The sequence below is a fragment of the Cololabis saira genome, chromosome 4, assembly GCF_033807715.1.
Source record: "Cololabis saira isolate AMF1-May2022 chromosome 4, fColSai1.1, whole genome shotgun sequence".
Classification (NCBI taxonomy): domain Eukaryota; kingdom Metazoa; phylum Chordata; class Actinopteri; order Beloniformes; family Belonidae; genus Cololabis; species Cololabis saira.
In genome coordinates this window covers 46,082,873-46,100,282 of record NC_084590.1, presented here as the reverse complement: position 1 = coordinate 46,100,282, position 17,410 = coordinate 46,082,873, and the positions used below count along the sequence as shown (strand labels likewise).

General features: G+C 42.2%; 1 protein-coding gene across 2 annotated transcripts in view; it reads right to left on the bottom strand.

The window, feature by feature from the left end:
• The window catches only part of si:cabz01090165.1 (uncharacterized protein LOC100333421 homolog), a 686,742-nt gene that overhangs the window by 1,364 nt on the left and 667,968 nt on the right, over positions 1 to 17,410 (bottom strand). The window lies entirely within an intron of this gene.

Here is a 17,410-nt window from a genome sequence, read left to right as displayed (position 1 = left end):
CGGATATTTCCCCCTCTACGTTTTGAAGAATATCCTCGTTTATACGAACCCGCATAAATACGCTGTTAAGGTGCTATGAGCAGCCAGACCTACAGGGGGCAGTGTGACGAGAAGATAAAGTCATGCTAGCCAATCACAATCCTGGATAAAAGTGTGAAGCCTGAAGAATATGGTTCTGCGTTAAATCGACGGTGTAGCCTACGTACGGTGCGCGTCGCCGCGTACCCTACGCCGTAGGCTCTGCGTTGGTGTAACGCGGAACTATAAATCAGCCTTGACTTCCAGTTACTTCCAAGATGGACGAGAGTCTTTCGTTTGGAGTGACAGAGAAGTGGAGTTACTTTTAAGTCTGACTTTAGAATATAAAACAGGTAAAATACAAGAAAATATTGACGGTGGCCAAACAAATTGTAAACACAGGTCGAGCACATGATGCTGGTGACGTTTCTGTCACATAATGTGACGTTCTGAAGCCTAAATCTCCGTTTCCCTCCGTTTACAAGCAAACGTGAAAACAGAGTTTTTGAACATCTCCACTTTGGCCGGAGTTTTCAGAAATGATTGTTTTTGGTGACTTTAAGCTTTGTTTTCGTGTAAATGAACGGCCAAAACGCATGAAAACACCACCGTTTTTGCTACGTGTAAACGGGGCCTAAGTCGTGAATCACTCCTCAAATGCCCTTATATTGCAACACTTAAAAGACATTTAAATCATTCTATCATTCTCACCTATTAGGTAAAACAAATAAGGCAAACATACAACAGGAAGAATGTTTACATTTTAATCCAATCAAAGAGCACAAAATAGAAATGCATACAGTGTACATCATAACCAATAAAATTGCTTCAATTCTGTGACGTGTGTTGCTGTACTTTGTTTACAGTAAGTCTATTTGAACCGTTAAGCTAGCTTAATAACCTTGACTACCAGTAGGCTATTGCAAATTTCCTTACTTTACTAAGGATTTTTTTAAATAATAAAGCTTATTATTTATTATTATTATTTTATGCCCATTATTATTATTTCATTCCTTGTCAGTTCAGAAAATTGTTTTGCAAATATCTCGTTTAAATAGATTCATTTATTTGCAAAGCAAAATGCCTTAATGTTAATGAGGGTTTTGGTAACTAGCCTACTCTAAATTTTGTGTACTTTATTGTAAAGTGTTACCAGGGTTTCTCTGCAACAAGGTTCACTTTCAGCGCCGCGCCGCGTTGCAGCACGGCGCTGTCCGCGGTGCTGAACTGGACGACGGCGGAGAGGCAACTGAGAAGTAATTTCTCTCTCTTATGATCTGTTATACCGCCACCCTGTGGTGCAAACAAACTATAGTTACTTCACAGAAGTTAAGTGAGGTCAGAGACGTTCTATAAACGAGACAGCCCACTACGGTTGTGTTTAGACTAACACAACCGTAGAATAACAGCAGGTCCTGAGTCTATTGAGTCCTATGGGAAAAGTGAACGTGAGCACAGATTATTACCAATTCCTTCGCTCCATAGTAACCTAAGTAAATATGGGACCCATTTTTCAAAAGCCACAAACCTTCTGAACATTCTGACACCAAAATGGCAATTTTCAGACCGACAAATTACGAGAAAATGAACTTTGTTTGAGACCGGTCTCTGTCTGAGCAACACACTCTCGCGAGATTTGGCTCTCATAGCTAATAATATAATATAATATAATAATACATAGCTCTGCTCAGAGTCGTCGGTAACTGCAGAACTGCCAAAGTTTTTTAGTTTAAAACTAAAATAAAACTTGCTTCTTTGCTTAATAATACTGTTACTGTTATTATTGAAGTCTTTTTGGAAGGGAAAACAGAATATTAGACTGATCCGATGATCTTGTACTGGGTTGATATCAGATAAAGCAGAGCAGATAGAAGGCGGCAGATAAAAAAAAAAAACAAGCGGCAAAATAAGGCGCAAATATTAAAGTTGTACTGTATCTAGTGTTGTATGTTCCAAAACGATGTGGGGAGAGGGGCGACCACGCCCACTTAGGAGACAGGAAGTGTATACCATTTCATATCATTGGCAGTAACGGTAATGCGCTATCTTCTGTATAGAGTATCTTTGGTGAGGTCTATCTACCGCCGCACGCACGCACGCACGCACGCACGCACGCACGCACGCACGCACGCACGCACGCACGCACGCACGCACGCACGCACGCACGCACGCACGCACGCACGCACGCACGCATGCATGCACGGACGCACTTTTTGGCCCTTTTTGGCCCCCGCATTTCTGAAAGTTCTGTCTCTTAAACCCCAGCAGATGGACGTGAGGCAGGACACGGTGCTGCCCCCTGCAGGCAGGACACGGTGCTGCCCCCTGCAGGAAGGACACGGGGCTGCCCCCTGCAGGCAGGACACGGGGCTGCCCCCTGCAGGCAGGACACGGTGCTGCCCCCTGCAGGAAGGACACGGTGCTGCCCCCTGCAGGAAGGACACAGGGCTGCCCCCTGCAGGAAGGACACGGGGCTGCCCCCTGCAGGAAGGACACGGTGCTGCCCCCTGCAGGAAGGACACGGTGCTGCCCCCTGCAGGCAGGACACGGTCCTGCCCCCTGCAGGAAGGACACGGTGCTGCCCCCTGCAGGAAGGACACGGTGCTGCCCCCTGCAGGCAGGACACGGTGCTGCCCCCTGCAGGAAGGACACGGTGCTGCCCCCTGCAGGAAGGACACGGTGCTGCCCCCTGCAGGAAGGACACGGTGCTGCCCCCTGCAGGAAGGACACGGTGCTGCCCCCTGCAGGAAGGACACGGGGCTGCCCCCTGCAGGAAGGACACGGTGCTGCCCCCTGCAGGAAGGACACGGTGCTGCCCCCTGCAGGAAGGACACGGTGCTGCCCCCTGCAGGAAGGACACGGTGCTGCCCCCTGCAGGAAGGACACGGGGCTGCCCCCTGCAGGAAGGACACGGGGCTGCCCCCTGCAGGAAGGACACGGTGCTGCCCCCTGCAGGCAGGACACTGTGCTGCCCCCTGCAGGAAGGCTGCAGCAACAACAGACTCACATCTCTTAGTCTTGTTTTGATGCAGATGCAGTTATTATATACAGTACATGTAAGGAGCCGGGTTGCTGATGCTGATAATGATGCTGATGCTGATGTTGATAATGGTGCTGATGCTGATGTTGATGTTGATGCTGATACTGATGCTAATAATGGTGCTGATGCTGATGCTGATGGTGATGCTGATGGTGTATGCTAATAATGGTGCTGATGCTGATGCTGATAATGACACTGATGCTGATGTTGATAATGATACTGATGCTAATAATGGTGCTGATGCTGATAATGGTGCTGATGCTGATGCTGATAATGACACTGATGCTGATGTTGATAATGATACTGATGCTAATAATGGTGCTGATGCTGATAATGGTGCTGATGCTGATGCTGATACTGATAATGGTGCTGATGCTGATAATGGTGCTGATGTTGATGATGATGTTGATGCTGATGCTAATAATGATGCTGATGCTGATAATGATACTGATAATGATACTGATGCTGATGTTGATGCTGATAATGATGCTAATAATGATGCTGATGTTGATGCTGATAATGATACTGATAATGATACTGATGCTGATGTTGATGCTGATAATGATACTGATACTGATGCTAATAATGGTGCTGATGTTGATGATGATGTTGATGCTGATGTTGATGCTGATAATGATGCTAATAATGATGCTGATGTTGATGCTGATAATGATACTGATAATGATACTGATGCTGATACTGATGCTGATGTTGATGCTGATAATGATGCTAATAATGATGTTGATGTTGATGTTAATGATACTGATGCTGATAATGGTGCTGATGCTGATGCTGATGTTGAAGAAAACAGCCAAACGTCCCTCGGATGAGACCTTCAGATGCACCAAAGTCGCCACTGAGCCTGAAATATAATTTCTCTCAATAAAAAGTTAATAATAAACCAAAGATGGCGTCTCACCAGGATGTTGCGACACAGTTTCTATTAACAGCAAACATCACGGTCTGTTTTCTGTGGATTTACTGCTCTTTTGTGAGCGGATCCTTCACGGGGCTCTCTTATTCAACGAGGGAACATTCCTCCAGTGATTCAACACATTCTCTCCGTTCCTGAGCAGATCTGCGGGCGTCTGTACGCTTGTTTTCCAGTCCTGAATACTCAGACTTTAAAACCCATTTCATGCCTTCGCCAGGCTCCGGAAACCAGCGCCGCTGCACTGCGGAGAGATGACATCAACGCTTTCACCCACCGCCCAGCTTTATTGGGGTCAGGGCCCAAGCCTCCATGGGGCCCTAAGCAAAATGTGATTTTGGGGCCCTCTATTACTGCCAATAATCCTGATTATTGATCATTCACACACCCACTATAAACTTATTTCATGTTCTTCCCTGTCGTTACAAATACACTTGTAAAACTAGATGTAAGAACTTTGCAACAGATAAAAGGTCAGAGAGCTGCACAGTTGCAGCAGTGTTGTTTCCATCATCCTACTGTCAGCCTGGCATGTTTTTACCCATCTATGGTTTTTAATCTGAAATGGCAGCAAATTCAGCTACAAGAGCGGCCTGGGGTCGATTTACACTTTATATTTAAAGTGATATAGTACTAAGTGTGATACTGAGTATCATCTACAGTGTAGGCCTACTAAAAGAAACAAAATAATCAAACAGATTATTTATAAACCATTTACTGTAAACACATTATCTACTTTATTTTTGGTTTTAAATAAACTGCAACAGCAATGTGCAACAACAATTTGAAGTGGAACAACAACAATTAAGTGCAACAACAAAGTACTACAAAAACTAGAACTATAATTAAAATCAGTCAACTTAGATAAACAGAACCTTGTCAATATGTTCTCCATATAAGAACAAATTCAAATGTACAAAAACAGACATTGGCCGGGTTTCCCAGATCAGTTAAGTAGTTCTTAACAGCGAAAGACTTCTTTCAAACCTTCTTAAGGAGCCTGTGAAAGAAAATCGCGTTTCCCAGAGTCGCTCTTAGCTTAAGTATCTCTTTCATTAAGAAGGAAATGAAAGATGCTGCTGACCCAGTCTTTACAACCATCTTAGTGAACAAAGACTCACAGATCCAGCCGCGTCAGGCAAATCAATATTACACCAAGCAATTTGAAGCCCTCTATAATTGTTTAAAGAATTTCACTTATCACGGGTTCTTTTTGGAACCCCTGCGAAAAACCAGGGTTTGCTGTAATTCCACGTTGCGATTTGCGAAACTCGCCTTCTCTTGGCTCATGTTTTTGAACGCACACACAATACGTTGCCTCCCGGTCTCCGCGTGTGGGGAAAAAAAGCCTCACTGTAGCCAGAAATAACGGAGTAACACACCGTTTGGTGGCGGTAACTGCGTCACTGAATTTAAAAAGTAATGCGTTAGATAGCCTACTCTAACGCATTACTTTTTATTATTTTGCAGTATTAGTTACTGCAAAACTATACGGCGTTACTGTAACCCGTCTCCAAACATCCGCAAATACAACGTTGATAAATGCAATAGTGAAAACGGTCAAGCAGCTAAATAAACTTCAGAATATTTTTTTGAGGTAAAGGATTCTGTTTTACTAGTCAGGAGGATACAATGTGGTCCTATATGCTGATCGTTAAGTTAATTTCTCCTTTCGTCCATCTTTCACATTTAATAAAAACAATACATTCCCTCGTTCTCTTATCAAAACTACTTCTTATTTAGTTGCAGTCTTGTTTTCATCATGAAAAAGGGTCATTGAATTATATTTATCATCTTAATTTTTCATTATAACGCACAGGCAGCAGGGAATTAGTGCGTTAGGCAGCAGTGCTGCGTGTGAAAATGCACTGATAGTGATCGGTGATCGATTTGCCTGACATCGATTATTTGGTTTCAGAACCGGACAGCTGCTCCAAAGAGCTTCTGAAAGAGCGAAACTAAAGGACGGTGTTAAGAAGTCATCTGGGAAACACCCGTATCTTAGGGTTCTCTCTTAGTTGAAACCTTCTTTGAACCTCTCTTAAATCCTTAAGAGAGGTTGGATCTGGGAAACCCGGCCATTATTAAATAGAATAAACAAATAAAATCAAACAAATACTTAAATAATGATGACAGAGGTACCAGAAACAAGGTAACGTAAGTTGTTTAAAAATCAAGTTAAATAATTAGTTCTGAAAACTATGTAAAAAACTATGTAAAAATCAGGGAGAAAAAAATCTAAATAATTAAATAATTTAAATAATTATTGTGTTTTTGTACAATAACATACATTTGATAATGTATGAATCATCACTCACATGTAAAAAATTATTTTATTACATTTTTTTAACTCTTAGGGGCCCCCTAGTGGTCATGGGGCCCTAAGCAGCCGACTGTTCGCTTATGCCTTGGGCATAAGGCTCTGATTGGGTTTAGGTTAACGGAGAATCAAATCCAGGTCACATCCGGGACGAGAAGAAGGACATTTAAAATGTATAAATCGTTTAAAACCCAGTAATCAAACATTCTCGTTATATTTGATGTCAGTCCGTTTGGTCGTCCTCATTTATTAATATTTGTAAGAAATGTATCCATATCAAAAACCCCGCAAGTTCTATACAAAAGATTATGTTACAGTTCAGAAAATCATAGCGACAGCACAAGACGTGCTCTCAGAGGTAAGTTTTCACTGCCAAAACAAAGACAAACTATGGTAAAAGAACGGTGATGTACAGAGCTACGTCTGCATGGAACCCACTTCCCAAACACTTTAAACTATTAACATACAATAATTCAAATTGTTAGTAAAGAAACATCTCCTGAATAGATATATATAAAATAAAAATAAATAATGTAGATAGCATATGGCCACGTGTACATGTATAATATAAAAAAATGAATATTTATTAAAAATGGTTATTGCTATCATTTACTATGATAAATATACATAGTTTGAATTTGTTGATGTTATAAAATGTATGAATATGTATTGTTTTTATTTATATCTAAATGTTAAACGGAATTACTTTTTATTTTTTTCTTTAATTTCTGTTTTTCCTTTCTTTTTTATATGCTACCTCTTTAGGTTTGCTTTTAATTTTTTGTTGTAATGTTCTGTGTATTATGTGACTCCAGGAAAAATAGCTGCAGTTTTGCTTTAGCTAATGGGGTCCAAATAAAACTATAAACTATGTAAACTCATCAGCATCGAGTCACGGATCTAACTGCTGAAAAATCCTCTAAATAAGTAACGGCACAGAGAAAGAAGTTTCACGTTCTGAGATTTGTCTGATTTTTATTATGTTTTTACATGAAAAAAATAGGGTAATAAATATTTTATATGACTATAATAAAGTTATATGCATTGATGCAGAAATCTGAAAAACATTCCGTCTTTGAAGTGACGACACAGTTTCAGTTTCTGCAGAACGACTGGAAAACAGCTGGATGGAGAAAGAACGATGAACAAAGGAGGAGTGGAGCCTGAAACAAGGTCAGAGACACAAAAGAAAAACAACAAAGAAAAGACGGGAGCGAGGAAGGGAGGGATAAAAAAGGTAAGGATTACAAAGAGAGAGGGAGGGAGAGAGAGAGACTCCAAATAGTGTTAATAAGAGAGTGATGAGGAAGTGCAGACGGAGGAGTGGAGGAGGGCGCTTACATAAGGCCAGACGGCCTTACGTAACCACATCAGGCCTGTTTACTCGGCCAGGCCGGTGTTTGTCTTTGGGTCAAGCTATCATTTTAGTTTTTATTAGTTTTAGTCACGTTCATTCTCCTTTTAGTCGTGTCAAGTTTCCGTCGACTAAAAGTCTGAGCATTTTAGTCTCATTTTAGTCAGAATTGTCCATTTTAGTCTAGTTTTAGTCAAAGATTGTATTTAGCCAAACCCATTTTACAATTCAAACAAGGTTATCTCATTTTTACATTATTGTTACCTTATATACTCAAGAATAAATTCATTCCAGATACAGAAGACTCTCATTTGAGTTTACAACATATTTATTTTTCCGCATTTCTCTCCATCTTTTTCTTTTTCCACAACACATTGGGTTTTCTTTTCCACGTCTATGTAGGAAAGTGTATCCAAAGATGGATCTTCTTCTTCTCCAGCCCCAGAGCAGATCCCCTTAGACCAGGGGTCGGCAACCCGCGGCTCTAGAGCCGCATGCGGCTCTTTAGCGCTGCCCTAGTGGCTCCCTGGAGCTTTTAAAAAAATGTTTGACCTTATTTTTCCTTTTTTTCTTCTTTTTTTTTAATTTTTTTTTCCTTTTTTTTTAATTTTTTACCCTTTTTTCTCTTTTTTTATTTTTTCTTCTTTTTTTTTCTCTTTTTTCTTCCTTTTTCCTTTCCTTTTTAATCTCGCCATTTCGAGTTTCTTCTGGAAATTTTGAATTTTTCCTCGACTTTTCTCGACATTTCGACTTTTTTCTCGAAATTTTGACTTTTTTCTCAACATTTAGACTTTTTTCTCGACATTTCCACTTTTTTCTCAAAGTGCATAATGAAAGAAAATCTTCCCCCAGTTATAGTTAATATAGAAACATGCAGCATGTGTTGTCTTCATTCTAAGGCTAATACAAGACTTTTCATTTTTTGCGGCTCCGGACATATTTGTTATTTTGTGTTTTTGGTCCAATATGGCTCTTTCAACATTTTGGGTTGCCGACCCCTGCCTTAGGCCCTCAAAGTTCCTCAAAGACCCTGAAAGACCCTAGAAGACCCTTGAAGGCCCCGTCTCCATGACCAGAGCAGACCCCCCCGGCCATCGGCCCCTTTCTCTCTGTAACTTTGTTTTTAATAACGTGAACCTAGAGCTCTGCGTTAACGGCATCAGCCTCTAACTCTGCAGCTGCATCTTCTGGATCTGATTCCCCGCTGCAGCGACTGGGATGGAGGACTAACGTCACCCAGCAGAACTAAACCAGAGGAAACTACTGAAAACATGGACATTAAGGATCTTTGGTAGAACATTTCGTCTCGTTTTGGTCAACGAAAATTAAGACACATTTTAGCAGAGTTTTTATTCTGTAATCTACATTTTAGTCTGGTTTTTATTCGTCAACGATATTCCATTATATATTTAATTATCGTTGCGTCTCGTCTCGTTTTCCTCAGGTGATAAAGGTTTGTTGACGACGATATTTAGTCATAATTCTTGCTGACGAAAGCAACTTTACCGATCTGTGCGTTCAGGGAAACGACATCCACCCGTCAGAACCTCTGACCCGGTGGACTGACATCACCGGCGAAGATCTGGTTTCAGTTCTGCGCAGAGTTGGGTAGTAACGAGTTACATTTACTCTGTTACATTTACTTGAGTAAGTTTTGGGAAATTTTGTACTTTTAGGAGTAGTTTTGAATCACTATACTTTTTACTTTTACTTGAGTAGATTTGTGAAGAAGAAACTGTTCCTCTTACTCCGCTACATTAGGCTACGTTGAGCTGTAACTTTTCTTTTAATCCTCCGCGTATGCGTCAATCTCATGACATCACTGAGTGATTCTTTGGGAAAAATGTTTGTTTTTGCATGTTTTGTCACATTTACACAGACTCAAACACACACAGAGTTTCTATGAGTTCATGTTTGTTCTAGTTCTGCCTGGTTAAAAAAGAAAAGTACAAAGGCTTGAAATTTTCTTCTACTTGTGCTTCATTTATTTTTTTATTCTGCTATTTTTTTATTTATTTTATTATTTATTAAAGTACTTGAATTTACTTTAAGATTATTTTAATTTTAAGCTATTTTTTATTTTTTTATTAATTTTATTATTTTATTGATTTAATTTGCCTGAAGATGATTATTTTGTACATTTGTCTGTTAGAATGGTTGTGTTAAAAAATAAATCAGACGTTACTCAACAGTTACTCAGTACTTGAGTAGTTTTTTCACCAATACTTTTTTACTTTTACTGAAGTAATTATTTGGATGACTACTTTTTACTTCTACTTGAGTCATATTATTCTGAAGTAACAGTACTTTTACTTGAGTACAATTTTTTATTCTCTACCCAGCTCTGGTTCTGCGGGACGACCAGCGACCGTGAACCGATGATGGTGTGAAAGTGCGAGAAAAGCACCCCCCTTTCCCTCCAGACCGATGATGAACCGTGAAAGCGGCGGCGATGAGTCAACGGCTCTGTCGTTTCGGAGCGAGGGATCGGCCGGCTCCCTCTCTTTTCTCAGTGAGCTGGAAAACTGGGCTCCAGCCTTCTATTTCTGGGCTTCTCTCCGTTTTCCTCGTGACCGATTCCCTTCAAGTCCTCCTCCTCTCCGCCACCCCCTCATCCCACAGTCCTCATTCTTCTACATCCCTCTTTATCCCTCCATCTCTCCTTGTCAATAACTGTCTCGGAGGGCTGAGTGACTCATCTCTGCTTCGCCGCTCTTTTGGTTGCTTCTCTCCGTTTTCTCACTTCTGTTCTCTTTATTTCTCCTCTTCTGTCTCCCAAACTAAATATACCGAGTCCACAATTCTCCTTTCTGTCTCTCTATGCTTCTATCGCTCCACCAACTACGAACCCACGATGCGTCTGTCTCTCCCTCCTCCCGCCGTTCTTCTGCTTCTTCACTCGTTCAGAAGTGAAATGACTTTGTTTGATTTCCTTCAAAGGATTTACGGAGCCACCAGCGATGCGACGCAGCAAAAGGCCTCCTCGTGGAAACATATCAGGAAACCGCAGCCGGGATTTAAGAACCTTCCCTCGAGGATTCATGGGACGTATTTGGAAGAAGTAACTGTTTAGGATATAATCTCGGACAAACTTGAACATAACGGCTCTAACTTTAAGTTTCACCTCCCGTGCAGAGCCTACGCCGTAGCCTACGCCGTAGCCTACGCCGTAGCCTACGCCGTAGCCTACGCCGTAGCCTAAGCCGTACCCTACGCCGTAGGCTCTGCGTCAATTTAACGCGGAACCATAAATCAGCTCCCGAGCCGGCAGGTAGTTTTGATCCCGAAATTTTCGGAGCAAATTTCTTAACAGGCGTAGCTACAACTGTTAGATTTAATCTATTAAACCAACATTTATCTTCCTAAATGATTTATTTCAGCCAGTGGTAATTCTCCACAGAGCTGCAGTTTTCTCCCCGGGACGACGGCGCAGGTCGACCCGGCCATGAGCTGCTGCTGCGCCGGGCCGGCGGCTCTTCTCCGAAAACATCGGATCAAATTTCTTAACAGGCGTTATTTGGATAAACTGAGCCCAGGTTGGGGATCTTAACGGTTACTTTTACGCCTGAAAAAATATTAAAACTTAATAAAGTGGCATATTAACAGCGCTACAGCGGAAATTAAAACAGCTTCTAGCTCTCAGCTTCCTGATATGGTGTGACGTATGTGCAATTGTAACTACGCAGTCGCTTACGTACCCGAACGTAAACCACGCAGTGACGTAGCAAGCAAAATTTAGGGGTGGTGCTGAAAAGTAGGAGTAGGGGGAGTATTGGGACTGGGCCCTGGGGAGATTTCAAGTGCCCTAAAATCTGTGGCTTCTTTTTTAGGGGTAGTGGTAGAAAGTAGGGGGTGTATTGGGATTGGCCCTTAAGCCTAAAGAGCATCTGTGGAGAGAACCAAACCTGGGCAATAATTCAGTCGGATGAAGGGGATCTGTCAAAGAGAACAAAATAACTTGTGGACTCATGCAGCGGAAACCTGCAGCCAATGTGGTCCATTTGCACCGAGGGACTGACTCCAGCCTCTAAATGACAAATGCATATCACTAAAATCCAAAAATGTGATTGTGGGTGATTGTAAATTCATTGATCATTGATTCTATTTGCCTGGTTTCATTCAGAATTGGCCCTTTTCTTTTCAGACTGTGTTTCGTCGGAGTGAATGTGTCAATAGATAGATGTGGACGGCGCCTGCATTCCCCCAGTTTTCCCCAGATACATGGAGATAAAAATAAAAGCCGGAGCGCTGAGTTCGACCACCGGGTGTCACTGTGGCTCCACAAGTCGCTGACCTCGCTGAAGCCCGACGTTAACCGTTCAGCCACTGTTGCCGCGGCGCTTCCTTCGTTTCAGGCCGGGATGATAAAGAGCAGGATGAGTGATGCACCGAACACCCTGCGATGATATCAGCCCTCTCACTCCCCGTCTGCAGTTGTCGGAGGAGAGGGAGGGAACCAGCAGGTGTCGAGTTAATGTGGAAATGCTGAAAGACGTGGCTCGTCTGAAGCTGCAGCGCAGAATTTATGACATCGCATTAAACTATACACTGTACGCTGCTTCTTTCACTTCCAGATCAATAAAGCTGAGATGGAGCTGAAACCAGCTGCAACCTTCCCAACTCTGTTTATCACACCGCTTCATTGTTTGTTTGTGTTTTCTGGCAAGAAAATGAAGTGATTCAGAAAACGGTTATTGGCATCTGACCGTTAAACAACCTTATTTTAGCAAATGACTCTCAGAAATACGTTTTAAACTCTCGCTTTCTTTTCCCAACTTCTTTTTTTTTATCATTTTATTTTTCTGAGAGAAACATACAGAATAGCTTCAACACAACCATACTTTCACAGCAAGGCAAACAGATATGTACAGTTTGACTTACTTACTCTGTTACTCTCCCTTCCAATTTGTAATATGCAAAATATAACATGAACATAGGAACAATGGATGTCACACTTCCTTTCCAATATCTGAAAGTCAAAAATCTGGTACTTCAAGTCATGTACAAAGGTACTTATAGAAGTCTCCGTGCTCCTATGTATCCTGTCCATTTGTAGCACCATCTCTCAAATGTCTCTGATTGTAGCCTTAGAGCAAATGTCAATTTCTCCATAGTAAAGATTTCTTGACCAGTTTTTTGCCAGTCTTCCATTGTCGGTGCATTGGGTTGTAACCACTTCCTTGTTATGGCCTTCTTCGCTCCAATCAATAACATCTTCATTAGATATTTATCTGCTTTCGCTTGAGTATGCAATGCCATGGTACCAAAATACATTATGCTGACATCAAATTGTACAGTAATTGGAAAGATGTGTTCCAGACAATCATGAATGTCACGCCAATAAGACAGAAGTTTTGGACAATCCCAAAATAAATGATAATGGTTAGCTAAATCTTTTCCCAACTTCAACAACTGCTTTGAAGATCAGAGTGATGATAACGTAAAGAAAAGAGTTGGGATGTTGGCCCAACGATGACTTAAAAGCTAAATAGGACGAGCCTCAAAAAATAAGATTCCTTAACTGGCAAACATAAACATGTTTATGCAAGAAGAAGAAACAAATCGAGACAAAAAAGAGTCAAAGACACGTTTTTGGAGAGGAAGCAAAAAAAGTGTGGTAGGTGTGTCTTTATGTGCATGTGCCTGACGGGTGTTGTATTGGTGGTGCTGATCAATAAACCCCAGCTCAGTTCACTTAGATGGGAAGCTAGAAGTGTACTGAGATCATGTGTGTGTGTGTGTGTGTGTGTGTGTGTGTGTGTGTGTGTGTGTGTGCGTGTGTGTGTGTGTGCACGTGCGAGCGGCTCAGATCGCTTCCTCGACAAAGAAGACGAGTGCATAAACGTGTGTTTGGTTGTGTTTGGATGAAGGGTTTTATTATGGGGAGGAAGGAGAGATGGTTGGACCGGCGGATAAAAATAGGACGCAATATTAATAAAAGGGGGGGAGGGGTAGTGGGGGATGAATGGAGAACGAAATGAACCACACAGATTAGAGGGGCAGGTGGAGGACAAGCAGAAGAGGAAGGAAGAAGGAACACCAACGTAAATCCAATGTTATTCCACTCTGCTGCGTGGAATCATGAAGGTGTAATGGTATAACATAGTTTTTAATGGCTCTGTTACATGTTTGGACGGGGGAGTTACGAGGCGTGAGGCTGCCAGCAACCTTCGGACAGGGTTAGGGTTAGGAGGGTTACGGTTAGGAAGGGTTAGGGATAGGGTGAGGAGGGGATTGGGGTTAGGAAGTGTTAGGAGTTAGGAAAGGTTAGGGATAGGAAGGGGTAAGGTTAGGAGACGTTAAGAGGAGTAAGGAAGGGTTAGGGTTAGGAAGGGTTAGGGTTAGGAGGGGTTAGGAGGAGTTAGGAAGGGTTAGGAAGTGTTAGGGTTAGGAGGGGTTAGGGTTAGGAAGGGTTAAGGTTGGGAGGGGTTAGGAGGAGTTAGGAAGGGTTAGGGTTAGGAAGGGTTAGGGGTTAGGATTAGGGGGGTCTGCAATATGAGGGTCAGGATTAGGAAGGGTTAGGAGGAGTTAGGAAGGGTCAGGATTAGGAAGGGTTAGGGTTAAGAAGGGTTAAGGTTAGGAAGGGTTAGGAGGAGTTAGGAAGGGTTAGGGTTAGGCAGGGTCAGAGTTAGGGTTAGGAAGTGTTAGGGTTAGGAGGGTTTAGGGTTAGGAAGCGTTAGGGTTAGGGAGGGTTGAGGGCTGGGAAGGGTGAGGGTTAGGAGGGTTTAGGGTTAGGAAGTGTTAGGGTTAGGAGGGTTTAGGGTTAGGAAGCGTTAGGGTTAGGGAGGGTTGAGGGCTGGGAAGGGTGAGGGTTAGGATGAGGAAGGGTTAGGAAGTGTTAGGGTTAGGAGGGTTTAGGGTTAGGAAGTGTTAGGGTTAGGGAGGGTTGAGGGTTAGGAAGGGTGAGGGTTAGGCAGGGTCAGGGTTAGGAGGGTTTAGGGTTAGGAAGCGTTAGGGTTAGGGAGGGTTGAGGGCTGGGAAGGGTGAGGGTTAGGATGAGGAAGGGTTAGGAAGTGTTAGGGTTAGGGAGGGTTTAGGGTTAGGAAGTGTTAGGGTTAGGAAGGGTCAGGGTTAGGAGGGTTTAGGGTTAAAGGGTCAGGGTTAGGATTAGGAAGGGTTAGGAAGCGTTAGGGTTAGGAGGGTTTAGGGTTAGGAAGGGTCACGGTTAGGAAGGGTTAGGGTAATCGTTATAACCACAGCAAACACCAACAGCGATGGGAAAGCAGTAGCCGTGATTCCGAAAAATTAAATTGCTTTATTTGCATTTATTCTGCAAAATGTTTTTTCTTCAGTGGAATTCATGAAACGGTCCGGTACCAGATACGTCGGGGGCCCAAGTCTGGGTCTTTGGACTGGGGAAAACTGCACTACCCGCACATAGGGAAGGGAATGATGTCCCCTGTGGGATCACTGTGAAAGCACAGCTGGGTGGAGGCGGAATGATGTGATAGTTACTATAGTAACCCCGTCACAAGGAAAACAATCTCAAATCTTATTATCAAATTGTGCTGTCACAGGAAGACAGGTCCAGATTTGTCGGTGTACTTCAGCTAGAAAGGAAAAAAAACCGGCATGTACTTGACAAAACTACGGTTTTACTTCAGAAAAGTGCAGGATGGCGGCACACGTTTGGTCCAGAGATGTTAAACGCTCCGATTTTGTCTTCTGACATTGGTCTTGAAGTGAAGATTATAGATATTAGATGGAAAAAGAAGCAGAGACTGGAAGTCGTGCAGTGAAGGAGAGAAATGAAACAACAGAGGAGCGAAGAGGGCGGAGAAGGGGAAAATAAAGACTGCGTTTGTGTCTAATACAACGTCTAGCATCGATATGTTACACTTGGATAGTCGCAGCAGTGAATATTTGAACAGAGAAGCCATCAGCTTCCTTAACTTCACCATGACTGGCGGCTACTTTAGGATTGTTTTGAACTCCACAGTGAAAAAAAGTTAATGTCTTGAGATTGCTGTTTTGTAAGGCCAAAGCTGCATTTGAACTCATCAGCTCAGTTACTGTTTGGCCAGAAAAGCAACTCAAAGTGTTTACGGTGATCCCTGGAGAGTTTAGCCCCACTCCCCTCGTCATTCAGTTCAGCTCAATTTAAGCCTTCGTCCCAAAGAGATCAGCCTCGTTTATGTCGAGTACCTCGAGTGTGATGCTAAACTCCTTCTGCTTTGAGGTGACTTTAGGTCGTAACGTTCCCAGGAACAGAAACAAAATGTTTGGGCTGCTTCACCCTGAACTAACTATAGAAAGAGTTATTGGAAGTCTGTACGATACTGCTTCGATGTACTTCAACAGAGTGTAAATTATGAGAATAATACAACAATCTCCTGTTTGCATGTATTCCAAAAGTGAAGTACCTCAAGAACAATCTTCAATTGCCCAATTTATCCAACATACCATCATGCAATGGGCCACTATAGAAGACGTTGGTCAACATGTATACGTAGCTGGCTAATATGTACTGTAGATGTACATGTATGTAAAAAAACTTGCCAAATTTAAGTTTGCAAATTTTCTCCAAGACCCATAATGTCGACAAAATGTTCTGGATCAACAAAGGCGCTTGCTATCGGGCCCAAAAGGCAGAGGAAGATGCTAACTGTGGCAGAAAAAGTTAAACTTCTGGACATGCTAAAGGAAGGTAAAAGCTATGCGTCTGTAGGTTGCCATTATGGAATTAATGAAACTTCTGTTCATTCCATAAAGAAGGAGGAAAATAACCTAAGGAGGACAGCAGTAATAACTTTTAACAAGGAACTCTCCGCAACAAGACCAAGGATGGAGTCTGCATTAGCTTTGTGGATTAATGACTGCAGAAAAATAACATTACGCTGGATATGAACATTATCTGCAAGGAAAGGTTTCTACTTCACGGATTTCACCAATCACGGGTTCTTTTTTGGAACGTAACCTCCGCGAAAAACGAGGGATTACCGTACTACAAACTCTACTGTATGCCGCTGTGCATGTTCAGTCCGTGGTTTCAAACCCAAAATCTTTTACTGATGCTGGGACGGTTGCGAAAACAAACCTTGACTCGCACTGACACAAATAAACATGTTCCGCAGCAAGAAACAGACCACGATCAAGGGATCGAACAACACGAAGAAAGAAAAACTTCTGTCTGGTTCTTCTTTTCTGACATTTTATGCTGACTCTTACTCTGTACTACTGCTACAACTTCTGCTCCCGCGGTATTTTTATTTAGCCTTTATTTAACCAGGTTAGTCCCATTGAGATCGGGGGTCTCTTTTACAAGGGAGACCTGGCCAAGATAGCAGCAACATAGTTACAGAATTAAAAGATAAAAAAACAAACAAACAAACAAATAAATTAATTACATAAAGACATAATTAATTAAAACACTTGCATACAGACAGTCTGAACTCCACTGTTTTCATCAGAGCTTTAAATTCAGTCACAGGTATGAGGTTCCGTAAATGCAGTTCGGATTGAAGTTTATTCCAAGCACCTGGTGCTGAAAACCTAAAAGCTTTCTTCCCAAATTCCGTTCTTATTTTTGGAACAACCAAATGCAAAATGTCCATTGAGCGGAGATCGTAACCTCCTTGTTTCCATGCTAAAAGAGAAGATAAATATGAAGGAATTTTACCCAGAATGGCTTTATAAATGAACATATACCAATGACTGAGGCGACGAGCCTGTAACGATGACCAATTTACTTTAGTGTAGAGAAGAAAGTGATGGGTGAGAGAACGACAGTTTGTAATAAATCTCAGT